General features: G+C 33.5%; 1 long non-coding RNA gene across 2 annotated transcripts in view; it reads left to right on the forward strand.

Annotated features, from left to right (window-relative positions):
* The first annotated feature begins 3,314 nt into the window (after positions 1 to 3,314).
* Positions 3,315 to 25,826, forward strand: part of LOC144287528 (uncharacterized) — a 152,636-nt gene continuing 130,124 nt past the window's right edge. The window contains exon 1 of one of the 2 annotated variants that reach the window (XR_013355313.1): positions 3,315 to 3,367. This is a non-coding gene — a long non-coding RNA (uncharacterized LOC144287528). The remainder of the gene's footprint in view (positions 3,368 to 25,826) is intronic. The other variant, XR_013355312.1, reaches the window with a different exon arrangement.

Consider the following 25,826-nt stretch of genomic DNA (forward strand, 5'->3'; position numbering starts at 1 on the left):
CAGTTCTAGTAGTTTTTTGGTGGAGTCTTTCTGGTTTTCTATAGTGTCATGTCATCTGCACATAGTGAAAATTTTACCTATTCCTTACCAATTGGGTGCTTTTTATTTCTTTTTGTTATCTGATTCTGTGACTACTCTAGGAAATTTAAGTTTGTAAGATAAAGAAGAAAATGATAGTAGATGGAAATTTTAATGTAAAAGAATAGTATCAGGAATGGTAAATATTTGAGAAATATAAAGCATTTTTCTTATTTTTAAAATCTCTTAAAGATAATTGGCTGTGTGAAGCAAAGATAATTGATCACATATGCAGAAATGATGTATGTAACAGAACAGCATAAGATAGTGAGAAGAGGAAAATTCAGTGTACTATTTTATGGTTCTTAGATAACAGATGATATATCATTATTTGAAGATATAGTAAATTAAAGATTTATTTCAGAAGTCACAGAATAACCACTAAAAATATACAGTAAGGTATGGAACTCATGAATCTAATGCTCAATTAAGCAACAAAAAAGTGGAAAAAGGAGAGAAGGGAAACAAAAATAGGGCAAATAGAAAACAAATGACAAGATGGTATATTGAGACCAAACTGTGTCCACAATTCCAATAAATGTAAATGTTGTAAAGTCCCAATTATAAGGAAACAAGTATCAGCTTGACAGTTACATAAGGACTAGGTATAAACTGTTTATGAGAAACTATTTTAAATACAAAGATGCACAATAAAAGAACAGAAAACTACCAGGAAAATAACAATTCACATTTTGAGTAGCTATATTCATATAAGGCAATGTAGACTTTAGTTAAGAAATATTACATTGGATAAAAGGGTCAACTTACCAAAAAATAGCAGTCCTAAATATGGATTCACCTAATAATACAGGTTCAAAATACATGAAATGAAAAATAAATAGACTTAAGAGCAACTTAAGAGTTTTAAGTATTAATATTGTAAAGTTTTAAAGGTGGTCTAAGCATCTACTTTAAGAAACTAGAACAAACATAAAAGCATATTAAATCCATATAAATGGAATGAAGTAAATAACAAGGATTGAACAAAAATCAATAAGATGGAAAATAATGGGAAAAATCAATAATATTGAAGCTAGTTCTCAAAAAAGAAATAGAACTCATAAACCTCTAGCCATATGGATAAATACAGACAAAAAGGGGAAAAGGAGAGATACCAAGATATATCCTACTAATATTTTAAAAACAGTGAGGTATATCATCTATCAGTAAACTTTACATTTAAATGCTTTGAGGCTCATATACTACCAAAGCTCACTCATGAAGAAATAGATAATCTAAATAGCTCTACATTTAGTAAGTAATACTGCCACTTTCAAATTTTCCCCCAGTACATGGTTCTGCAGATAGACCCTTATACACTCACAGTAGACTGGAAATAACTGAATCTCTTTGTTAATAGAAAGTGTTTCACATAAATCTCTACTCTCAGATATATGTATTTCCTAGTTCTTACTTGTTTGTTCATACTTAAGACATAAATCTGCATTTAATACATTCTTTTTACATGTCAATTTATTTTCTATACTGAAGATTAAAAATAACTTTATTAGTATGATAAAGTATTTCCTTAAGTTAGAAAATGTGCTGTGATCTTGAAATTTCAAACTATGAATCCATGTTTTAAGTGGTATATTTTAAATGGTACAGGTCTAATTAGTATAAAAGGCAGATGGTCATTTGGCAGTACACCAAAGTTATAATTTAAGACTGTTTGAAAAATCCTAGTTTGATCCTTTTCTGCTTTCTGTGGCATATGCTTCTTCTGATGGAAGATCAGAATATGTGATGAAGTGAATGATAAATAAGGACATATGGTATATATCTGTCCATTTTTAATGAAGTCCAAGAGTTTAATATGTGTGTTTAAATGCTTCAATGAATCTCAAACTTAACAATGTGTTATAGCATTTGATTATTTTTGTCTTTTCATAATTATGGAGTTATTTTAATAATTGGTCTCTTCAGTTAATTTCCAATAAAACTGCTCTATACATTTTTGAAGATTATGAAATAATAATATTTAATATTTAATCTCAAGGACAGTGAAGTCGGAGAGGTCATACATAGTTCACAGTTCATAGTCTGTGCCAGCAAGTAAAACTTTTTTTAGAATGGCATTTAATAATAATTCCTCGGAGTATATCAGTGATTACATAAAATGATGCATGTTAAGGATTTAGTAGGCTGCATTTTGAAAATACTGAACAATTATTATTATTGTTACTATTCTATCAACTATTCTGTCATTTTATTCATGTAATGATGCTAGCTGATTTTCAGGTAGTTGCTATAAATATGTGCTGTATCATTTATACAGACATGCTTACATTTTGTTCAATGTACTAGAGAATTTTCATCTTGTTAGATAGCTGTCTTCAGTTGAAGTATCATCTTTGGCTTGTCGAGAGATCCAGTAGTTCCTATATAGCAGTGACTACTGCAGTTGTTAGGTCAGTATTCTAATCTTCCATATATTCAGCCTGTAGGGAGACCATATGCCGAAATGGCTTTGTTCATGCTTTTTATTTTCTGAGTTTAGTTGACACCCAATGTTACATCAATTTTAGGTTCACAGCAGAGTGATTCAACTTCTCTGTGTTATTCTATGCTCACCACAAGTGCAGCTATCATCTGCCACCATACAAGGCTATTGATTATTTAACACAGATGAGATCAGCAAGAATAGCATGGTGTCTATTATCTGTGTCACAGAACCAGAGGCATAGACAGTTGGTGCCATGACCGAATGGTTTGATGTGCCACCAAGAAGCCAACCTAGACTGTAGTTAAGTGGTTTTATAAGGGAGGTGAGACTGAAGTTTCTATGCCTTACTAGCTCTATAGAGGTGGATGAGAAACTGCCTCCAGTAAGATGGGGAGCCTCCCATGAGATAGAGAGGTAGATAGGAAATGGCATTTGTGATAGCCTCTTATAAGACTGCCAATTTGACATATTCCTGGGAGAATCAGAGGCCATTCTGCCAAGTAGGTCTTGGGTGATACTGAAGGTGAGATTCACCTATTTCATTTATAGGGAGACATACAAAGTCACCACCATGCCATGGCAGACCATTCACCTACATGTCTATGAATAGTATTCTCTCTTTTTGTATGGAGCTGACAATAGTTTTTGAAATATTTTCTTTGCTTAAAATCTTCCCCGTGTTCCAGGTTATTTTATCTCCATTGATACCACCACCACCATTGTCATCATCATTGTGTCATCACTACAGAAAACTTACAGGTTCCAGACATACATATCATTACCATTTAATCCTCACAGCAGCCCTACAGAGTTCGTATCTCAATCTAAGATGGGTAATGTTATGTATGTCATACAAATATATGCTAATTCTTTTCATAAAAAATATTTTTTATCAAACTTCTCAGCTTTCATGGAGTATTAACCCTATCTCCAGATGAATTGACTTTAAAACATATGGTTCTGTATTATTTGGGTAAATACCTAAGTTGCACAATTGCTGGTTCATAGGGTACTTCTATGATTAACTTTTTGAGGAACCTCTATACTGTTTTCCAGAGTGGCTGCACCAGTTTGCATTCCCACCAACAGTGCAGATCCCCACATCCTTGCGAACACCTTTTGTTTCTTGTGGTGTTGACTTTAGCCATTCTGACATGTGTGAGGTGATATATCATTGTAGTTTTAATTTGTATTTACCTGATGATGAGTGATGTGGAGCTCCGTTGTGAACCCTCCACATAAACAAATTGATGAGGGCATAGATCACTTTCATTTATCTGTGTTTTACAAAAACAAAAGTATATACAGATCAGCCTGATTGGCATTCAGTCTACTATTTGTGTGCTAAATAATTTTCTCACATTGTTCAAGACCAACAGAAGCCTTACAAACATTCATTATTTTACTTCTCTTACTACCGTTTTGGATTAATTGTAGTCAGGCTTTATAATATCGACCTATTTTAAAAGCTCTTACCAAAGAACTCTGAAACTCTTTATAATATTATAAATACTGTTGAAAATATTGTTAAATCGTTTTTTTCCATCATCTTTAAATAAGTATACAAGATAAATTTCTGATTTTCACTACAGGTGTTTTGTCCCTTTTTGAGTAACTAGTTTGTTTCTCCTTTTCATAATTCTAAATAATTTAATTCAGACTTTTAAAAATTCCTTAGAGGAATTTCCTGGTTATGTTTTTAGGTATTCTAGGATGAAAAAAAAATCCCTTTCACTAATAAATATGTTGACTTAATCAAGAAAGTTAATATATGTCATTTTTTTCTCCAGTTTTTCACACCTTTGCTATGTGAGATTTAAACTTCCTAGAAAAGAGTATACTATGTTTTGAAAATAAAAATTTACTTCAGTCTTATTTTCTTAATGTCTCAATAATCAATAATTGATTATATTGACCATATTTTCCTTTGCCCTCACTGCTAAAAAGGAGATAGTTTAAGTTATGGCCCCATATTAGGAAATGAGTAAAACTAGAGAGTAATCCTGGTTTCTTATTTCTATTATTCTTTGCTCTGAATATCTCAAATAATATATTCAACTGCAACTTCCTTTTATGTTCTGTATAAATGCTTTCAATACAGTTTTTCACATTAAAATAGTTGATAATACAATAAATGTTGAACTGATAACCTTGTTCTAGTTATAGAACTATTTCTATTTATTATCATTTCTACTTACCTAAAACTCATAGCAACACAGCAATGGTATATATAGCTTTTTTTTTTTAACAGTTTTATTATCTGGAATATTGTGGAATTTGGTTCAATTTTTAGACTGCATAAACTATGTTATTGAGCCTACTATAGAAAAAGTATTTCTTTCTAATTTTTTTTTACATTATAATAAGATTGTGAAACAAGCATGCATTATTAGGCCAATTGAATTCTCTTAAACATTTTCAACTCATACCACAAGTTCACAAAATCTGCCTCAGGCACTAAAAAACTTAAAAGCCAGTCTGATAGTGTTTCTTACAAATATTCTTTGAATTTTATGACTTGTCTCCCACATGAGGCGTAATAGTTTCAATGTTCTAATTAGTACTTGTGTATATTGCTATTACTTTGTCTCTTTAATCACATTATTAAGACTGTTATGGAGATTCCTTATAGAATCACACTTTATAATAGTGTTTCTAATTTGAATATGTCCTTTTTTATGTTGTCTGATTCTGAAACATCATAAACTCTTTTTATGGGTCCTTTGATAGTAGTCACTTTCCTTCTTTATGCTTGATTAGAACATACAGTACTAAGTAATAAAGAAATTTCCTGAAGCTTTAGAGTTTTAGCATCAGGGAACAAAAAAATGAACTTCCTCTCCCTTGTGTCTTTATGCTGGAACAAGGAAAGGTATTTTTAAGCCAATACCATTTTTGCATTCTTTTTTGGGACATATGCAAGGAATTCTTCTGAAGTTATATTTGATTTTTTTAAAGATTTATTTGTTTATTCATGATAGACAGAAAGAGAGAGAGGAGAGAGAGACAGAGACACAGGAGGAGGGAGAAGGAGGCTCCATGCCTGGACCCCGACGCGGGACTCGATCCCAGGACTCCAGGATCGCGCCCTGGGCCAAAGGCAGGTGCCAAACCACTGAGTCACCCAGGGATCCTCTTATTTTTTTTTTCATTTAAACCTAATTGCCTGTACCCTGATATCCTTAAGACCCTCCTCTCTAAATGAATTTTTTTTGAGTTAACATGTATCATTTTAAAAAGAAAACCTTTGATTTTTTACATATTGATAAACAATACAATAGGGAGAGGGAAAGCCTGATGATAGCTTTCTTTTCTTTTCTTTTTTTTTTAAGATTTTATTTATTGATTGATGAGACAGGCAGAGACATAGGCAGAGGGAGAAGCAGGTTCCCTGCAGGGAGCCTGATAAGGGACTTGATCCCAGGACCCCTGGCATCATGACCTGAGTCAAAGGCAGATGCTCAACCACTGAGCTACACAAGTGCCCTAATGATAGTTTTCTAAAGGCTCCTGAAATGGGACTTCAAGATCTGATTAGAATAGTCTCTGCCTTTATTTCTATCATTTCCCTTAAAAATAAAAATTAGAGAATTGAAAATGGAAACATTTAGCAAAAACTGTATTAGATAGATGTCTTGGCCTATATGTATTTAGGAGTACTTTCACAAAATCCTTTGCGAATATAGGGAGTTTTAGTCTTAAACTTTCAAATGTTTTGCCAATCACTTGGAACATGTGTCCTATACTATGACATAGACTTATTCTAATTGAAACAGAAACATTTTAAATATTTATTTATTTATTGGAAGGGGTGGGCAGAAGAAGGGCAGAGGGAGAAAGAGAATCCTGATAGGAGTTTCCTCTCCGAGCAAGGAGCCTGACATGGGGTTTGCTCCCTTGAGCCTGAGATCATGACCTGAGCTGAAGTCAAGTCAGTTGCTTAAATGCCTGAGTTCCCTAAGCGCCCCAGATGTAAAAATATTTTAATGACTTACATACATTTTTGTGTTAGTTTAATTTTGACTCTCTAGAACAGAATTGCAGAAATTCTTCTCTACAATTTGCTTAATTCCTTTCTCCATTTTAACCTTGCAAATCCCTTATATTAGAATAATTTCAGTCATAGCTGTGTGCCTCCCATTAACCCAGATACATCTGCAAATTCCATCACCATCATAGTCAAAAGAGATATGCAGATTGATTTTGCTATTCTGTTCTAGAATAGAATTTAGTTATGTTTTCTCACTGCTTTTTTGCATTGCTTTGGACAAGAGTTTGATATAGGGCTATCAGATTTAATAAACAAAAATTTAGGACATCCAGTTAAATTTGCATTTCAGATAAACAACAGATAATATTTTAGTTATGTTTTATGGAATATTTGGAACACATGTATACTAAAATGTGTATTTGTTGTGTATCTGAAATACAGATTTTACTGGATGTCTATTTAATTCTACCTTGACGCAGAAAGGGCACAGAACAAGTGTTAACTACTTATGTTCTAAATGTGGAAATGTGTGAGAGTAGAGATAAAGCTGCTGTAAAAGTGCTTTCTAGTTTGCCAAGATAGTTGGATTATACTTGTCACACTATTTCCACTTAGCATATGTAATTTAGAATATAATCAAAAGTCACTTTAAACTTAAAATTTAAATCTTAAAATACAATTTTTGAAATCTAAGGCAATAGTTTTCATTATATCCATTTAAATCAAAGAGCAGAGAATGATGGTTCTGGTCAATGTCAAAATACTTTTGCATCTTGATATGGGATGCCTGAGTGGCTCAGTCAGCTAAGTGAGTGCCTTTGGCTCAGGTCATGATCCCAGGGTCCTGGGATAGAGCCCCACATAGGGCTCCCTTCTTAGTGGGGAGTCCGCTTGTCTCTCTCCCTCTTCCTCTCCCTCTGTCTCTGCCATCCCCTTCCCCCATTCGTGTTCTCTCCCTCAAATAAATAAATAAACAAATAAAATATTAAAAAATACTTTTTCATCTCAACTGAAGATATACTGAGCCTTAGTTGAGTGAGTTGCTTGGGATGTTATACAAGTGTTTGAAGAATGAGAGAAGTGAGAACCACCAGACAGGGCATAGCTGGAGGGCAATTAAACACAGTTTATCATCAGAAAGCAACTAGGAAAGACAAACCAACCAGTTAGCATCAGTAAAGGCATAGTAAACAATCCAGAACTCCGGTTTGTTAAGTGTGGTTTTATTTCTATTTGCAGAGGTGAGAAAGTCTGACAAAAGCAAATTGGTGATAAAGTGGAGGAGTTAGCATGGCAAATTATGTATGCCTGGCTCCACCCTAAGATATTCAGGTCTAGTATATTTAGTAGAGCAATTGTCATTTTTATTTTTTTATTTATTTTTATTTTTTTTAAATTTTTATTTATTTATGATAGTCACACAGAGAGAGAGAGAAAGGCAGAGACACAGGCAGAGGGAGAAGCAGGCTCCATGCACCGGGAGCCTGACGTGGGATTCGATCCCGAGTCTCCAGGATCGCGCCCTGGGCCAAAGGCAGGCGCCAAACCGCTGCGCCACCTGGGGATCCCTGCAATTGTCATTTTTAAAAACCAAAGAGATCAGTTGTAATCTGAATCTGTAGTTGTGTTTGAGATCTCTGGAAAAATCTCCTTTGCCTAAAATATGTTAATAGTAGTATAGTCCACCCCCCCCCCACCCAGTGTATCGCTTGTTTTAAGGCTCCATTTTATTTTTTTATATTTTTAAAGATTTTATTTATTTATTCATGAGAGACACAGAGAAAGAGAGGGAGGCAGAGACAGAAGCAAAGGGAGAAGCAGGCTCCATGCAGGGAGCCCGACGTGGGACTCCATCCTAGATCTCCAGAATCACACCTTGGGCTGAAGGCGGCGCTAAACTGCTGAGCCACCGGCGCTGCCCAAGACTCCTATTTTAATGATTTATATTGTATATTCCATGGACATATAGAATTTAAATTTGTAGAAACATGTGTGTGTGCATGTGTGTGTGTATGTATAAAGGGAATAAAATAATATTTATAGCTTTCCTCCATTTGTAGTGTCAGGAAAAATTTATTTAGGTCAGGCCAGGATTTTTCCCAAGTGTTCTTAGATTAGATGCACAAATAAAATATGCTCTGAGTTCTTGTATATATTTCAATAGATTCCTTTCATGATAACATGTAAATATTATATTGAATACTTGGGTTTGGGAGATTTTTGACCCTTTCTCTCATTAGTTGGTACATGCAACTCTATTCTCATTTAGCTCCCAGTGTTGGAGAAAATATATAAAAGTTTAATGCAAATTCCTTTGTTAGTAAGTTTTTGTTTCTGCCTGAGAGGCTGTAGGTAAATCTCTTTATACTTAGATTTCAGGAATTGTGGAAAGTTGCATTCTAACAAGTTTTTAATTTTTTTTTGTTGAATTAGGAGTATATATTACTATATAAATGGTCTATTAGTATTATTTATGTGCTGCCCAAGCCAGCGAAGAAAATTCTATTTGATCTGTATATACTATGGTATTCAGAATGTATTTCAATAAAATGACTGAATTTCACCTGAGAAGGCCAACTGACCCCTGGAAATATCCACATAGAGAATGAGGGGGATTCACCATCATCCATAGTTTGAATGTTGTGGCTCAGAAAAGTATTTTTGTTATTGACCCAATGCTGACCATGCCCCAGATACTGCTTAAGTTTGGAAAGTTCATAAAATGTGAAGTATATAAAAATAATACAAATGTCTTAAATTATAATAAGTGGTAGACTAAATGGGAACACAAGATGTTGAAATTAGCGGAGCTATCATATTCTTCTCCTTGTAGCCAGGCTATACTCAAATCCACAGTGTCTAGTAGTCATAGAGTGAGCATTCTTTTCTTTAAGAATAAAAATATATTATTTATTGAATGTCTACCATGTACTATGTCTTGTCCTAGGTGTTGGAGATAGAGGATTAAGCAAGATAGGCATGATTCATGCTATCAGTAAGCTTATATTCTAGCGGAAAAGATAGATATTTTACAAACAACAAAGTACTAAATGCCAAATTACTAGGACAAAAAGGCAATAGTTTTCAGAAAGTATAGAATATGAGGAGATAAGGTAGTTTGAAGTGAAAAGGAAATATGCCCTGGGAAGATGATGTTCTAGCTAAGATCTGAAAATGGTTCATTTGGTGAGGAGGTTAGAAGAAGTACACTGAAAATAGAAGACTGCTTATATGGTGACTGCAAGGTAGAAAAGAGTTTGATTGTCAAGTCACTGAATGAAGGTATCTATGCCCGGAGGATAGAAAGCAACAGAGCTAATGGTGAGAGAGGAGATATAAATACAGAAAGCGGGCAGATCATGTAGGGTCTTCTAAGCAATATAGGTTTTATTCTGAAGGCAATAGATCTTGAGCTCTTTTAATCTAATAAATAATCTAACTTTTATTTAAAAAGGAAACAAACTACTTTTGGTTCTGGATGGAAGACAGGAACAAATGTAAATGAAGAGACTGGTAGTGGAAGAGAAAGGAGCAAGTTGGAGTAGGGTTGTATCAGTAGAGATGAAGAGAAATGGGAAAAAAATTTAGATATATTTGGAGATAGGGATCACAGAATTTGGTAGTGACTTAGACATGAGAACTAAATAAAGAATAAACAAAGTATGGAGGTAGTGGTACTGATTTTGAGCAAGTGAATGGATGGAATTATTTTTAGTCACCTAAAAATAAAGAGAATGTAGAAAGTACAGCAGATGAGAAAGGCAGATGATATCAAGATTTGAATTTTGGAAAATCTAAAGGATAAATGTGAGTAAGATATAAATGTAGACATGTTGGCTGTACATTTGAATAGATAGATAAATGATAGATGGTAGAGATAGATGATAGATGATTAGATAGATAGATAGATAGATAGATAGATAGATAGATAGATAGAGCAATCTGACCTGGCACTACAATTTCAGAACCAATGGAATAAAATTATATTTACACCTATGGGGATACACAAGATTTCCTCTTAAAACCATGGAAAGTGGGATATAAAGAGAAATTTATCCTTGAATCTGAGGAAGCTCCACTACTTAAAAAGGGGCAGATCCCTGGGTGGCGCAGCGGTTTGGCGCCTGCCTTTGGCCCGGGGCGCGATCCTGGAGACCCGGGATCGAGTCCCACGTTGGGCTCCCGGTGCATGGAGCCTGCTTCTCCTTCTGCCTGTGTCTCTGCCTCTCTCTCTCTCTCTCTCTCTCTGTGACTATCATAAATAAATAAAAATTAAAAAAAAAAAAAGGGGGCAAAGAAGCAACCAAAGAGGACTAGGAAGGAACAACCAGAGACATATTAAAGAAATAAGAAATTAGAAAAAAAAATGTTGGCAAAGTATATAGGAAATAAAGAAGAAACCTGACAGATTACTTGGGCTTAACTAAATTAATGATCTTTCATGATCCCAACAATTGCTAAAGCCAGTAGAGACTGAATTGATATGTGAATTGAGTAATAGGTGATGAAATGAAGATTATTTGTGTGGACAGCTTGTTCAAAAAGCAATGCTAAAAACAAGAGAAAAAAGCAAATGAAATGAGATTGGAGGTCAAGAATCTGCTCTTTTTCAGAGAGAGAGAGAGATTATAGCTGGTTTGAATATTAAAATTTTTCAGTAGAAACAGATTTAAAATCCAGAAAATAATGAAAATTATCATGTTGAGAATGGATGAGATTCCAGCATATATGAGGTTGTTGATATTTGAAAGGAGTTGATTCTTCATTCCCTGTAACTGGAGTGAAGAATACTCTGGAGGAAAAATATCAGTATTGATGGTTTTTGTTGGAAAGAAAATGGGAAATATGAATCTTAGAGCTATTGTTTTTTTTTCTCACCAAAATATGAAGGCAGCTGAGGTTTGGATAGGAGATGGAAAATGAGTACTTGGTTCAGAAGAAGTTAGAAAACAGAATGAAATATTTGACATAGTGAGTAAGAAAGTAAGCTTACAAGAGAATTACATTACATTTCAGCAATATGTTAAAAGCCTATCTGAGGATAGTGATCATGAACATATAGTAATTCCAAAAGTTTCTACTTTCTAATTTCATTGGGCAGAGAGGAGAATCTTGTGGGTTAATCTAAGACTAGAGTATTATAGGCAGATTATAAATGTGTGATATGTAAAGAGAACAAGGGATTTAAGGATATGTAAAAGGTATGATTAAAATAAAAATCTGTGCCAGGATGCCATTTTAGCTGTATCGAATAATGGGCAGATGGCAATGACTTAATTAAGACATAATTTTTCATGAAACAGTAGTAAGTCCAGAGTTGGTTTAAGAATTCAGTAATGATAGGAACCAAAATTTTCTATTCTTTTCTATGCCAGCCTCAATATCAGCTTCCATACTGTATTCTACTCTTATGTACCAGCTCCTGCCATCTCATCTACCTTCCATTCAGAAGGAAGAGTAGAAAAACAAGGGGATACCTGTTACTTTTGAGCTAATGGCTTAAGTCAGGACCTGAGCTCAACAATTCTGTCTGTATCTCATTGAACAGAATGTATTGATATGGGCATCCAACTGAAAAAGAACCTGAGTTATGTCATCTTTCTGATCCTTCCTATGCCTAATTCTAATTGTCACTAGAGAAGAGGAGGACAGCTAGCAGTGTCTGCCTCGGGCACTATGGAGTATATGTTGAGAAGACAGAAGAGAGAGGAGCTTAGTTAACAGCTCTTTCATGTGCTTGTATCACTTTAAAGAAAGGTAATCAAAGCAACATGTATTTCAGGTATAAGTGTTGTGTGGCAAAGGGTTAACTTAACTCATTGGGCTTGGGATGCTCAAACCCTGCATACTCCAAAGAAAGAAATAATTAATTAGAAATGACATTTATTTTGGAACCAAAAGGAATTTGACAAATTCAAAATAAATGGCAAAAAAAAATCAAATTTGTTATATGTGATGAGTTTTTAAATCATGGAAAAAGAGTTCTTTTTCTTTTCCTGGATGTGTATTTATGTACCTTGACCTTGTTTTTGTTTACACTTTAACAATAAAACTGTGGATTAGTCCATAATAGGGCTAAATTATTGGAACATGATCTAGCCTCAAAAGTTAATGAAAATATAATTAGCGTTGCTTGTGCTACATGTAGCTGAAAAGAGTCGTAAATCCTATTAATCCTTCTTAGTTCACAAATTATTGACCTGATAGGCAATAATCTCTTAGCTTATTATGTCAATTTAGCTAAAGTATTTGAAAACTATCTTGAGCTTAAAATTCTTTCCCATTATTTCAGTGGTTTAAAGAAACAAAAAATATTTTAATGAAGACCAGAAAATATAATAGAAAACTTAATAAAATTTTATAAAAGTTTATATATAAACATGTATTTATGCACATACATATATATAACAGAAGCAAAATATTTGGATACAAAACATTTGGATTTAAAACTAGGAAGTTCTTTCAAAAATACTTCTAAATTTCTGAACATAATAGTAAATTGAAATATCTTACACATTGATACATGCAATAATTATGGGTTTTATTTAGTTATATTGGAAGAATTAGCATTAATATTGCTCAGTTTTGAAACTTTCTTCAGCCTACTCCAGTCAAGAAAACAGATCATAGTCTGGAGATTATATGTTGTAATGAAACTAATACAAACTTGGGGGAAAGGTCTTCGGTTTATATTCTAGGGCTTTCCACTAACAGCTGCATAGCTTTGGTTGTGTTTTAAAATCTTGGTAATTTTCCATTTCTCATTGTAAAATTGGATTGATAACAAGGACCACACATTTTTTGTTGTGGAGACTGATTCATCATTATACCCAATCTTCAATAAATCCTAAATAATCTGAATCTGCTGAATGAGCACTGACCAGCATCTCTTTAGAGTAGAGCCTTTGTCTTGCTACTCCTGTTGCTTCTCAGCATTTGTCATGTGTTTTTCAATTTTGTGTTAACTTGTGGGTTCTGTGTTTTAAATGGCATTCAGCTATTCATAAATGAGTATGTATATAAAATGGTTAGCTCTCTTCAGATTCGTTTTTATCCTGAATTCCTCAAAGTAACATTTACTTACTTCATTTGTCATTAGGTCTTATGATAGAAACTTTGCTCTATCATTTAATTAAGAGACATAGCATATCATTCAGTAGTTGAATCTTTTAACAGTAATGAAAGCAAATCTTACACTTTTTAAAGACATTGAGCTACTCTATATACTGTGATGATACCTATGATTAAAATTGAAACTAAAAAGATGGATGAACACTAATATAGTCTGTAATTTTCTTATACCATAAGCATAGGCTTTTATTAGCTTTAATTGAGGGATGAATTAATCCAGAATCTTTCAGTTGTAAATAATAGAAATCCAACTCAGTCTTGCTTCAGTTAAGAAACTGTTATTGTCAAATAACTGGCAAGTTCACATAAATATCATTACTAATATGTGGCAAATATTAGATGAGTGCTGTTTAGGGGGGGTTAGTCAGTCTCTTACATACAGTCTTTCAAATGCTGCTCAGCCGCAAATAAATTAATTAATAATTTTAAAAAACGTCTTGGGCTTGGAACATGTCCCTATCAAAAGATAAAGAGCCCACAGAGCTTATCATTTTGTCCTTGTCTCAGGCTCAATTAGCCCTCTTTTGTCTTTGCTGAAAGCATGTTTAGCATAGGCAGCTGGCTAACCCCACTACCTCATGTGTCCTCTGCATATAGAGCAATTGCCCTGTGTTGGCCACAGAGAGACCCTCTGGCCATAGGACATGATCACCCACTATTGGAGCTATTTCTCTGTCTTCTCAGTAAAATGTTCCATCCAGTGCTTGACTCTGTTGTTTTCCTTGGTAACTCTATACCAAGATGCAGTGGCCAGAAGAAGGGTCTAGATTTCTCCTTTGGGATTCATAACTGGGTGCATAGTATTCTGCTTGACACACTCTTAATTTAAGACAGCATCTGTGAATGCTTAACACACATTGTTTGCCTTTTCCAGGGCATAGTTCTAAGACTTCCTTGGAAGACTTCCCCACCCTAATCAGAGTAACCCATCTAGCTCCAGAGTCTCTCTAAATCTGACTTCTGCCCAACTTTGGACCCATCCTCTTTCCTACAGTCACTGTCATTCTGCTTTCCATGGACCAAATGTCCATGTGCTGACTGAAATTCAAAATATTCCCTGACAGAAAAATGCAAATCATTTTCACATCTTGTCTCATTCACTTGTTAAGATACCTTATTGCTTTGTAATAGATCTATTGGCTCTTTGCCTATGCTACCTCCCCTTTTGCGGTCTGGATGAAGTCTTCTGACCTAGGAATAGGTTTTCTTGCAGCTTCTAGCTGGTAAGACTTCAACAAGAGCTTAGCAGATTTTCAGATCCTGTACTTTCTTAGAAAAGGTAAAAAAAACAAAAACAAAAACAAAAACATCCAGTGTATCTAGCAAGCCTGGCCATTTGGAAAAGTACAGCATACCCGTGGAAAGGCATATCACAATATCTGAAATCCAAAGTGGTGCTCATGTTTGGAACAGATCAGAAAAAAAGTTCTTGTTTATTCCTCTTGCAGTGATTATGAGACTTCTTTTCAAGGAAAAGCCTATCTTAGTTAAAAATCTTTGCAAAGAGTAGAAAACTAGAATAGAAATTGAAAACCAGATCTCAAGGGGGCTGAGTGCTATCAAGGGTAGATTTATTTGGCTGCATCACAGAAAAGGGAGAGAGATGGAAAAAATAGAACTTGGAGCTACAAGATAGCAGAATGCTGCAAGTGACATAAACTCCTTCCTCATAGCATCCTAAACTCCAATTAATTCTAAAACTCATTAGATATTTCATGTGAATGGATATTTTTCTCAAAACCACTGAAGGGGATATCTGTGAATCGAGGTTAATGTGGAAAAGAACTGATCCAGAAAATGAGAATTCAGAACAAGGAACTAGCAAGTCATGAGGAAAGCGCTGTCATAAAGTCACAGTACCTGGACCCTCACCAGTTGTGGATTTGGGAACTGAGTCATTTTTCACAATCTCCATGTGGCCAGGGAGCCCCAGCTAACTCTGAATTACATGTAGAGGAATATCTCACTTCTAGATACTATACACATTTAGAAAGGGTCACCATGCTTCTGAAAAAAAAAAGTATATATAATGTATTGTGTTCATTTATCTATAAATATTTTGGTGCATATATCAGAGAATAGGTTCTTCAGTGTCAGCAATTCCCCTAAACAAAATAATGTAAGGGAAATGTTTTTCTGTTTATACAGAACAGGCATGTAACTATGTGGTCAGGCATAATTTCAGAAAGGATGGGAAACATCCAGAAAGATAAAACACCACCCTCAAAATGGACCACATGAAACTTTTGGCTGTGATTTTTACTATGTGTCAGGTGCTTTTAAACCATTTAAAAGTATTAACTCATTTAATCCTAGCAATAATCCATATCAAGCATTAGCTTTCAGATGAGGAAAGTACGGCAAGACAGCTGAAGAACTGGTTGAAATTTTATAGCTAGTAAGTGACAAAGGCAGGATATAAACACAGGCCCTCTGACTGCAGAGCTCTTGCTCTTAAACATCATGGTTAAGGTGGGACGCCTGGGTGGCTCAGTGGTTGAGCATCTGCCTTGGGCTCAGGGCGTGATCCCGGGGTCTAGGATCAAGTCCCACATAGGGCTCCTTGTAGGGAACATGCTTCTCTCTCTGCCTAGGTCTCTGCCTCTCTCTGTGTCTTTCATGAATAAATAAATAAAATCTTTTTAAAAATCATGGATAAGGCTTTGGAGAAATCAATGATGAGTTATTTGTCATTTACAAACATGGCCGTTTTGAGCAGAGTGCAGCAGAGTAACAGTTATGTGAAGTAGTTCTTGCTGAGAGAGAATGAAGGTTCCCCAGGGGGATGCAAAAACCAAGAAGGGTGGCAGCACCTTAGAAATGTGTACTCTTCTCTCTGTGTGAATCTTTCTCTGTACAGAGAGATCATCTCATAAACAAGAAAATATTTCTGGTTTCAAGGAGCATTCCTAGAAATGGTCCCAAACTGTACTGTACTGTAAAAACTTGGGATGATTTAGAGAGAGAACTAACAGGTTGCATGGAAGCACTCTAAGGAAAGGGAATTATTGACAGCAATTTTACTGACAAAATAGAATCACCATATAATAAGCTTATTTTCAAATAGTACAACAAGCTGCTTCTTGAAGTGTTTTGAATTTAGGTACCTTAAAACATTTTACCATAATCTACAATTCTGCTCTGTCTCTGATTCACTTAGGCAGTAAACATTTTCTCCTCTGTTTGTAACATGTTTATTTTAAGTTACCCTCTGATAACCTTTCCTAATTGGAGAAGTTACTTTAACAGTTGTTAGTAGAATAAACTCAACTATTCATGTATACTAACCAGTGAAACTAATTGACAATCTTTCTGTCACAGTTGATTTCAAACATCTCTGTAATGAATCCTTTGAATAATTAAATGAAAAAATTCTTAGTAAAATAAAAGTAACTGCATTTATAAGACAAATTTTAGATAATTTGCTACAGATATAACCAGGAAGAAGCAGTGGAAGAATTATTTAAAAAACCTTAAAATAACAAGTCTAGAAAGGCTTTAGAAAGGCAATTAAAAACAACAAAAAATAGAAATAAATATTAATATTTCAATTTATTCCTTGTAGCATGCTTAAAATTCTAAATATTTAACAAGAAAATAAAAATATATTATGCAAATGATGGAATTCATGAAAATGAAAGATGGAAATAAAAGAGGAGATATTTAATGAATATGAATTGAGAAAATATTTAAAGTTTTAATGTGTCTGGATTTTATACATATGACACAATATTTTGTACTTATATATAGGAGGGACTAAATATACTACTTTAACAAATTTAATAATTGATATATACTTGTTACTAAGTAAGAAGGGATAGGAGGACAGTAAAAGACAACTGAACATCATAGTTGATATATTTATCAGTATAGACTATTCTAATTCCACACAATGGCAAAACTTACGGGAACCTGTAGAAAATAGCACTATTAGTAACCTTCCACAATAAGACCCCACAGGACCACATAGGTAATTTCTAAATACCAAGGCCAAGTGCCAATCCAATCATTTTTTCACTTTTACAAAAAATAGTTCTCTTTATATCTTTTTTTTATAATCGCTCACATACTATTAATGATCAAAATGATTAGCTCTAATGATTAGAGCTATGTCAGGGTCCTAACTTGATAGCTCTAAGACTTATACTGAAATTAGCCTTCTTTTTCACTTGTCAAATACAGTAAATTTTTGAAATAAAGTTTCTTCCAGTTTATCTGTTATAATATTTTTCATTTTAATGACTGATTTGTCATATTTAAAGTGAATTAATAAACTATCTCTCTTTTGCACTAATTTTAATTGAATTTCTGCCATTTGTTACAATAGTACTCTTGACTACCCTATAGCTCTTTCTTTCCATGCTTTCAGTTATCAGGGACCCTGACTCATCTTAACTTCAACCTTGAACAAACACTAAAAGAATTATATAAAATGTATAGTTAAAACAATATAAAACTAAGATATTACAAAATATTTGAACTATGTTAGGAAAAGTAACATGAATATAGGAGACACACACAAAAATAAATACTATAATGATGAACCTATATTTTGCCATTACAGTAAGTGATACCGACAAAACAATACATTTAGAAGGCAGACGTTAACAGAATGGATTTAAAGAAAATCAGTACCTAACTATGCTTCCTACAAGAGGCACACGTTAAATAAAAAACTACAAATATTTTGAAAATAAATTGATGTAAAAAGATGCACCATGTTTATAGTATACATAAGAAGCTTAATGTTGCTATGTTAGAGTGACATATGTCAGGAAGAAGATTAATAACAGAGGAAAAGGATACTTCGTGATGATAAATAAGTCAACTCATCAAGAAGACCTAGCAATCATTTATGTACATGTGACTAATCATAGAACTTCACTGTACTTGCAAAAACAGGATTGAAAGGAAAATAGACAATACCATAATAATTGTGAGATATTATAACCCCATCTTTCACTAAACTGATAGAACAAATGGGAAAAGTCACAACCCATAGATGATTGAAAAACACTGTCAACCACATTGACCTACGACATAATCAACCGTTTTAGAATAATCTTGATTTTTAAATGCGCATGATTGACCATATGCTAGGATGAAAACAAATCTGATTACATTCAAAGGATACATATCATTCAGAGTATGGTGAGAGAACAGTCTTAAATTACAACCACATATTTAGATACCTTTTCAATAATTATTGTAAATACAGATATAGGAATAATAGACATTTGGGTGATATGAAAACTATAGCTCAAGAACAGTGAGGGCATCTGGGTAGCTCAGTCAGTTAAATATCTGCCTTCAGCTCAGGTCTTGATCCTGGCATCCTAGTATAGAGCCCTCACATCACGCTCCCTGCTCCAAGGGAAGCCTGCTTCTCTCTCTCCCTCTGCCCCTCACCCTGCGCATGCTTTCTTTGTCTCATTCTCTCTCTCAAATAAATAAATCATTTTTAAAAAAAGAATAGATCTCAGTAACATTTCTGAAGCAATATTTACATTAATAAGTAAACCATGAGTTTTATGTATTATGCTCAAACATTATAATTAGATAGCCAAAGATTATTACTGAATAAAAATTATAAAATATTTTAATATCATGTTACTATATATTTTATCATGTCTTTAACCTTCCTTTAAAGCAATATTTAAATCCAGGAAAAAATCTTAAGCATGTATTTATTTTACATTTTTCAATGCCTGGAAATTATAAACAAAGCTGAAAATAATATTATATTGCTCAGTTTGTTCACATCTTTTACCAGTGGAGATGATAACTTGACTGACAAAGGCCAGTGCTAGGAACTGCAGAAACTACTTTGATGAATGTTAGCATGTGTCTCCTTTTAATCACACAAATATTTATGCTTCCTTGTTCTTGTTTTATTTTTTTATTGCATTTAACATTTTTGTTACATTTTTCAGATGGTTTTTCGACTTAAAAAAATCAACTTTCTAAAAGAAAATAACCAACAATGGTATTCCTTCAAAAGTGAAATAGCAGACATAGATCTGTTAGGTATTTTGTCACATTATAAATAGCAAACGACTGTTTATAATCATGTATCTTTAGATAATTCAGGCTCAACTTTAATTTCATTTATGTCAAAAAATGCAATTTACTGCTTCTTTCAAGATCTTGTCTTGTTTTGCTTACCACTTTCTGCATCATACATCTAGGTAAATGCAAAGCAAATCTAATTGTCTTACAGTGTTTAGTTGCCATTTTTATTGTATATCGATTGTCAGGTCAAATGTTTTCTATGTTTCATGTCTTAAACTCCTGTTTCCTATTTCAGAGTATAAGATTAGTACTATCTCAAGGACCATAAGAGCTTGAACCACCCATTGGGAAGTAGGAATTTCCTCTATAGATTGTTCAGTGTGACCATATCCATGCAAAGTTCTTTCGGTATTTTCTTACCATATAAATTATTCATTTCCATTCATCATTCTCAGTTATTTGAAATGTGTTAAATGTATTGGCAAAGGCATGTAATTGCATGTAGGACTCATTCTAAGGCCCGTTTTTATTCTTCCTTTTCTCTCCCTTGTTCCTTTCCTTTCATCCTTCCTTTTTTCCTTCCTAACCCGTTTCCATGGGTACTATATCAATAGGGGGTTTTAAATCGGCATCCCCGAATGTTTTGTCATCTTGAAGTAGTGTTGTCTACATAAATCTGATTCTTACTTAATATTCCCAGGAGGCATTTAAGCCCTTTGTTTCACTATGTATCTATGGAAGAGAAAGTATATATCAATTAAAATTACTGTTTTAATTTCGTCACAATAGAATGTGTTTCCATATACTTTTATATTCACAGTGATTGATATTATCACTAGCGGCCACTGTTCAATAAATTCTAGATTCCAGCAGATTTGTGCACATATTCCCAATTCAGACCACAGATTCTTATAGCAGTGTGTGGATTATACCATGAGAATCCAGTCAATGATATCCAGTTGTTAATTGAGGCAAGGTAAGAGCTGTGTCTTTTAGGCAGAGCTCCCAAATGAGCAGTAGTCTAATTCCTCTTTTCCAGAGAAAATAATTTCAGTGTTTTCCCCCACCATTGGTCATTGATAAGCACCTAATCTGAGAAGTGTGTTTGAGAATAGCAAAGTATTCTCTAGCTCTTTAGTGCTTTCATGGGAAAATTAGAATTATACTTGACCTTTCCTGGAAATGTGTGGAGATGTTTAGATTTAGGCACTTTATTAGTTGAAATTGGTTTTATAAATTAGTTGATACGTCTTTTGCAATTTAGCTACGAACATGCGTATTGGGATGAAATAGCTCTATTTTCATACTATTGAAATAACCTAGTAGCTAGTAAGAAAAGCAAGTATTCCAGGTTCCATTTAATGACATATAATATCTGTATGTCAAAAATTACAGAATGATGATAATAGAAATTTTAAAAAATACCTAGATAAATGGAGGGAGCCACTGTGTTCATGGAGTGGAAGTCTTCTATGGAAAATGTCTGTTTTCCCCAAATTGATCATAGGTTTTAAGCAATTCCTATCAAAATGCCAGCAAGGTTTTACATGAACAAGATAAAGCTTCTTCTATTTATATGGAACACCTCCAATTTTAACAATTAAGGGATCTTATGTTGCAATTGATTTAAGCCTTAATTATGTTGTAAAGACCCCAAATGAGGTCTACAAATGCTAATGTTCTTCATGTCTTCTTATAATATTGCATGGGCACTATTTTGTCTCCTATAGTTTTCAAATTCTATTTACAATATAAAATGGGCCTTTTCATTTTCCATGTTATTATAGTCACATTTTGCTATTTCTAACACAACATGGAGATAATTTTATCTGATATAGTATTTTAATAAGTCATCAACAAAGCCACTTGTGTGAGAATTTTATGGGGTGTGCAGTATTATGTTATGAATTTAGGTAACATGTTTAAAACTTTACTAGCATTACAAAGATGTGAATAAACCATTGGAGACATATACATTATCTGTTTACATCATGTTAAGATTAAAAAATATATATATCCTGAAGAGATGTACATTTTTAAAAATCCATAGTAAAAGACTGTTATACTACTTAATAATTGTACTTTGTATGAGTTTAAAAGCAAAAGAATCATGGGATCTATAAAATTAAATGAACTCACATGGAGTTTGTATTTCATGTCATGAAGCACATGTAATAAAAATTGCCAGTACATGGAATACTACATAGGAGTATTACAATGATTAAATTAGTTAATGTTTATAAATTACTTAGAATAGCGCCTTGCATACATAAGTACTAATTATGTTGATTAAAATAAATATAGTAAAAGTAAACTGAGAGATTAGAAGTGGGTTCAAGTTATTACCTCATTGCTTAGTTTTGTGCCTTTTAGAAAGGTATTTGTTTCAAACTCATTTTACCATCTGTAAATTGAGAATAATATCTAGCCAACTTTGGTAGGAATAAATACAAAATGTTTTAAATACTTAGCATTATGTTAGGTGCGTAATAAATGCTTGACAATTTTAGATGCTAGGTTAATAAAAATTGTGGCATGGCTACCATATATACACATGTATACATGTCTGTGTGTGCATAGACACATGTACATACATATATAAACTTATGTACATCTATATATATACATATATATGTAAATATACAAACATCTGTATACATGCATATATGCATACATGATGGCATGTATATAGATGTATTTATAAACATATACATATGTATATATGTACATAATGTATAACATACACATACATGCATACAAATATGTGTGAACATAATTTATGTACGTTAATAAACATGGTAGCATGACCACCATATATACATATGCATATTTTATGTATATACATATATGTGTGCATACAATATAAAATGTGTATATACATGAATATGTTGTGCATATGATAACTGTGCACATGTGTATAAATATATGTGGACATACATGTACGTGCACACAATATATGTAGGCATATGTGTTGTGCAGACATGGGCACATGAGCATATATTGTATATGTATACTTATATACATATATAATACAAATATAAAATACATATACATGTATTTTTATATATATATATATTCCATATTCATTCAATGTTAGGTTCTTTAATTATACATCTAGATTGAGCTAATGTGTCCATAGGTGGGATTAAGTTCAAATAATGACTTCTCATAATTTATAAGGGAGCTGAAGCTAAATGAGGGAAGATAGCTGCAGAGCTTTCTCCAGAATGAGTTTAGCAGAAAAAACACTAGACAAAGATTCAGGAAACAGAGTTCTTCATCTCAGCCTAACTACCTAAGTATTGTCTATTCCATAAGTCACTTCATCTCTCTGAATCTTAGCTTCAGCATTTGAAAAAGAATGTGGAGGTTGATACCAGTTTTATCTCCTGACAGAGTTGTGGAGATGATCAGATGAAAAAATTAACACATGTCCATGAATTTCAAATACCATGAAGCCCAGTCTCATGAATGTTGAGCCATGCTGAGTAGTTATATGAGCAAATCTAATCTCCAGCCTATCTGACGCCTGAATGTTTTTGCCAGCAGGCACACTTAGGTGTGCATCTGGTAGCCAGATGAAGCACGAACAGCATTAAGAGTGTTGAGCACAAAGTAGTAAAACAGTTTTTTGGTTTTAAAAATAAGAAAGATCAGGAACAGTGTAACTGGTAAAGCCTGTTGGTAAAACTCTGTTACAGACCAAATCTAGTAGTTTGGGAAAAAATCATCTGAAGATGAAAAGTCAGGTCCCTCTGGTGGTGGTATGTAAGAGGTCATCCAGTTGAGCCAATGTGATCATTCTGTGTACAGATGTCAAGATACTTTCAAAGTGAAATAGAAAAATCCAGGTGTTGATTTTGATCAAGAAAGAGACTGAGAGAAGGATTGTTACATATGTTCGTGCATTATCTTTCCTCACACAAGTGATAACATACTGATAGTTTTTTTTCTGTAAAATTATTACTGTAAAATAAAGGAAGCTGATCATACCATAATTGATTAGAAAGCAGGTATTAACATTGTTGATGGGGGAAAAATTACATGTTCGATATATTACTACAATGTAACTCCTAACCCCCGCCCCTTAATCCCGCTTATATTCAGAAGATAACCTTTAAAATCAGGATCAAAGGGTATGATAAAATTCCCAATGAGTAAGCCAATATTAACATTCAATTGCATACATTTGTGTAGTACTGCCTGAATGAATATCTTTCCACTGCCTATCGTAATTCTTTTTCCTGTTTAATTATAAACCAAAAAAAATGATAAATTTCAATTTTTAGGGAAAAATACCACTTATACTTTTCTTTCATGTGCTTAGTTTCAAGAATACAGAAATGCAGAAACACCCACATGATAGCCATATACATTTTATTGAAAAGAATAAAACTGACATTATTCAATTCCATTTTAAATAAACTCTTTGAATTTTCTAACAGGCACTTATTTTAATCTGAATATGGACTGTAAAGGGGCAGGCCATCATCATTACATGAAGCTGGTATTTACAATAAAATAGACCTCTCAGATTTCAAAGATGTGCCTTAAAAATCTATAATAGGTAGTAAAAAAGAATACTGAGAAAATTCTGTGGTTATATGGATTCAGGTGAGTTAAAAATGCTTTCCCGTTCAGAGAGAGGTCACTTTAAATTGCCCAACCGTGAATAATGTAAATTCTAAATTAGGAACTTAACTGAGTTACAACACAATGCATTAAAAATTCATTAAATGTTAAATAATATTTCTAAATGTATTTTAAGTCAGATTATTACTACATATTTAAACTATAAAATCTATAGTTGCCACCACCAGAATGCAAATAACAGAAAACTGGAATCAAAAATAGAAAAAAAAAAAAGGTACCCATTTTCCCCATTCCATTTTCAAATCATTATCACTATTAGCATTTTTGAGAAATGGTTACTTTCCTGCACTGATGATAGGAGGGTAAGTTGTATCCTTTGAAAACATACGGTGTCTTAAGAGCCAGCTTTTTTTATTTTTTAATTTTATCTATTTATTCATGAGAGACACAGAAAGAGAGAGAGAGAGACAGGCGGAGGGAGGAGAAGCAGGCTTCATGCAAGGAGCACACTGCAGGGGATGGGGATCAGGCCCTGAGCCATAGGCAGACAAGCTCAACCACTGGGCCATCCAGATGCCCCAGGATCCAGCTTTGATTTTGTTTGAAAATAGCATAATTTATTTACATCATTAAATAAATTTTTTATAAGAATGAAAATATATATCGGATCTCAAGTATTAACATTAGTATTCAGGTTTGAGAAAAATGATTTACTTCTATTGACCATTTAGAAGGATTTCAATTCATACCTATAAATACTTAGATTTTTTTGTTTGCGTATAAGAAGAGAGTAGAACCCAGTATAGCACAAAAAAAATTACTTATTTCAGATATATTTATTTGTAAGACTCAGGTGATACCATACTCTGCATAAATTAATCAATACTGTGGTACCCTATTAATTGTCATAAAAGGTACTGGTAACCCCAAGCAACCAAAAATATGACAAACTCAGAATGATAATGCAAAATGCAAAACAGCCAAATACGTGCACTTAGTCATCTGCCTAGCTGTCAAAAAAACTTTGACCCACAAAAAATTGCAGAAGTCACTTTAGAAGAGTTTATGTCAGTTACAGCTGTTGAGAAAGCTTGGAAGAGCAGCTTACAGTTTATAGGCTATGCTGATTCCCAGCCTGAACAGTAAAACCTGTATGAAAGGCGGAGGGATAGCTTGAGATGAGTTCCTGTTTACACATAATTCTCTGAGGACTTCTGAAGCTATCAGCTTTCTTCTTGTTTTTAACCTGTTCAATGTGTACTTTCGATATAAGGGAGAAGAGTGATTGAGCCCCTAGCCCATATTTATTTTACTAGCCAAGAGGCCCAGGAGAAACCTGAACATTTATATATCATTAATCTTTTAAGCCAATTATTCATTCAAATGTTCTTTCATAGTCATTTTTGAAAACCTACTATGCACTGTGCCCATATTTTCAATGGCCTAGTTATTTTGACAAATACCTTCAGTTATGTTACTCATTTATTTTCAATTAGGAAACACCTGACATTTCTTAAACTTCCAAAGATTACTCTTTCTGATTTGTGTGAGGCAGCGTGGAACTATTTTATTTTT

Source organism: Canis aureus, chromosome 17, assembly GCF_053574225.1.
Source record: "Canis aureus isolate CA01 chromosome 17, VMU_Caureus_v.1.0, whole genome shotgun sequence".
NCBI lineage: Eukaryota > Metazoa > Chordata > Mammalia > Carnivora > Canidae > Canis > Canis aureus.